The 2,500-nt window shown below is 34.2% G+C and overlaps 2 protein-coding genes across 4 annotated transcripts in view; one reads left to right on the top strand and one right to left on the bottom strand.

The window, feature by feature from the left end:
* The window catches only part of LOC135093000 (uncharacterized), a 74,181-nt gene that overhangs the window by 34,205 nt on the left and 37,476 nt on the right, over positions 1–2,500 (top strand). The gene's annotated exons all lie outside the window — the stretch shown is intronic.
* LOC135092999 (very low-density lipoprotein receptor-like) overlaps positions 1–2,500 on the bottom strand; it is a 23,135-nt gene that overhangs the window by 19,508 nt on the left and 1,127 nt on the right. The gene's annotated exons all lie outside the window — the stretch shown is intronic.

Raw genomic sequence — 2,500 nt, 5'->3', positions numbered from 1 at the left:
AGAGAACCACTGTACATTTGTGGAATATTTTTTTTGTTGTTGTTGTTGTCAGGAGTACGGCTGAGGTAATAATCATATTTAATTTTTAATAAAATGAAGACACTTAAAATAAACCCACTTTTTTGACTGATATATACTTTTTATATCAGTATTCTTCTTCTAACTTTCATAATTTAATCATCTGTAACCTTAGAGGAAATTTTTTATCACAAATTTTTCATTTTTTTTGTACATGTCAGGACCTGTGTTAAAAAGGTGAAAAAATTTTCATTTTAAATATTTTTAACTGATAATTGGGATGTGTTTTTTACGTAAGGATTTCGTTTGCATCACACCTTGATGTATCCCTGCCACTTGACCTCTTTCTTCATCTTCTTCCTTCCCTCATTTATCTCCTCACCTTCAAAATATTCTTCTTTCTCTCCTTCACTTTTTCTCCCTTCATTTCCTCTCCGCTTATTCTTCGATATGTATTTTATTATTTTTTTTTTCTATTTATTTACTTTTTTAGATACGTCAGATCCCCTTTCAGTGTGCGCCTCTCTAGCGAATACAAATCTTTAACCTTTTCACTGCTAATCACTCTCTCATAATCAACTACAACTTTTGAAAGACTTATGTTTTCGTACTAATCTCTAAAATACGTTATTCATATTCCCTTTTCATCATGTACACTGACCTCAACATTAACGACCATTTCAGAAAAGGGTTAATATCCTCTGGTAAGAATATTTCACCTCCTTTGTATCTTTTAAGTCACTTGTACCGATTAACAGACCAGTATCTTTTCTGTAATACTTCACCTCCCTTTTATCTCTTCACCCACTCTCTGTACTGACTCCGCTTCTCTAGGGAATACAAAAGCAATACTGTGAGGGGGACTGGAGTGGCAAAGAGAGAGTGGAGCATGGCAGGATGGATATGCAGTGGTAGTGTGAGAGCATTGCAGGTGAGCATGGAAATAGCCTTGGAATTTTTGAGCAGCAATGATATGGATGAGGACAGACAGACAGACGGACGGACGGACGGTTCCTGTGTGATCATGATGTAAGCCAAGTGAAAGAGAGTGTGACGTGTGCTGTTTTGAAAGGCGTGCAGGGATGAGCGTCTGTCTCTCTTTGGTGGAGAAAGGAAGGAAAAGGTGAGGAAGAGGATAGGAGGAAAAGGAAGGAAAGGAAAGGGATGGTAAGAAGAGAGGAAGGAAAATTATGATAGGTTCTCAGGAAAGGCCTTCAGAATAGGTAATGGTGATGGTGATGATAGTGGTGGTGGTGATATTAATGATGATGATGATGGTGTTGATGATGATGATGATGATAAAAGCAGAAGACGAGTTAGTGGTGGTAGTAGAAAATAAAGAGATGATGTTGGTAATAATGATAGTAATGAAAATGATGATAATGACGATGAGGATGATGATGATGATGATGATGATGATGATGATGATGATGATGATGATGATGGTGATGAAAGCAGAAGACGAAATAGTAGAAAAAATATTTGATGATGACGATGATAATGATGATGATGATGATGATGATGATGATGAGATAACAACTACAAAAGCTCGCAAAAGAAAAAATACTAATACTAATAATGATAATGAACGAAATAAACCTTTTTTCCCCATTTTCTCTCACGCGAATGAAATAAAACGATTTTCTCACTCCTCTCACGTGTCTGTGCGAATAAATAGCAGAGAGAACGAAAATAGAAAAAAAAATTCAACAATAATAAACTTAAAAAAGACACTTTCATTTTTTTCTGTATCTTTTCTTCTCTTTTATGAAGAAATGAAAACTAAAAAGATGAATAAAAGAAAACGAAAGATTTACAGAAAAAAATAAGCAAAACCAATAATGAACGCAGTAAGATGCTAAAAAAAGAAAAGGTTCGTTATTTCATATTTACGTGTTGAAAAGAAAAGAATAAAAAAATAAAAAAAATTAATTATCAAAATGCATAGGAGCTTAGTAATAAAAAGCAATAACAAATAAGACTCTTGATAAAAACTTTCACCTCTCCAATACTCTGTGCAAAATAAATGAAGAAAATAAAAAATAAAGTAAAAAAAACAACAACATATTATAGAATCCTGTAAGTGAAAGAGCGATACGCGCAATTACCTTGAAGCAAACTCACTAAGTCAAGGTGAGTGGACGTCTTAATTGCTCACCTGGCTTTTACTTGTACCTCATCTTTCCCTCTTAACTTAGAATTGCAAATGCTGAACACCTCACTGTCAGAACAAAAGAGGCCACGGAGCACTTCATTACGCCACTGTCAGCAGGTGTGTGGCTCAGGTAACACTCGCCCTGCCAGGTGTGTTAATTTCTTTATCCTCTTCATTGTACGATAAAACGAAGGCAAAGAAGTATTGGTGCTAGTATGAATAGATGATAGTAATGATATTAGCTATATAAAATCTAAGTTATTTTAAGTAATGAATGAAAATAGTGAATAATGATAGTAGTAGAAAAACGAAGATATGTTGTTAATA

This window comes from Scylla paramamosain, chromosome 41 (genome assembly GCF_035594125.1).
Source record: "Scylla paramamosain isolate STU-SP2022 chromosome 41, ASM3559412v1, whole genome shotgun sequence".
NCBI lineage: Eukaryota > Metazoa > Arthropoda > Malacostraca > Decapoda > Portunidae > Scylla > Scylla paramamosain.
Note: the sequence above shows the minus strand (reverse complement) of the source record. Positions and strands in the feature narration are given on the sequence as shown.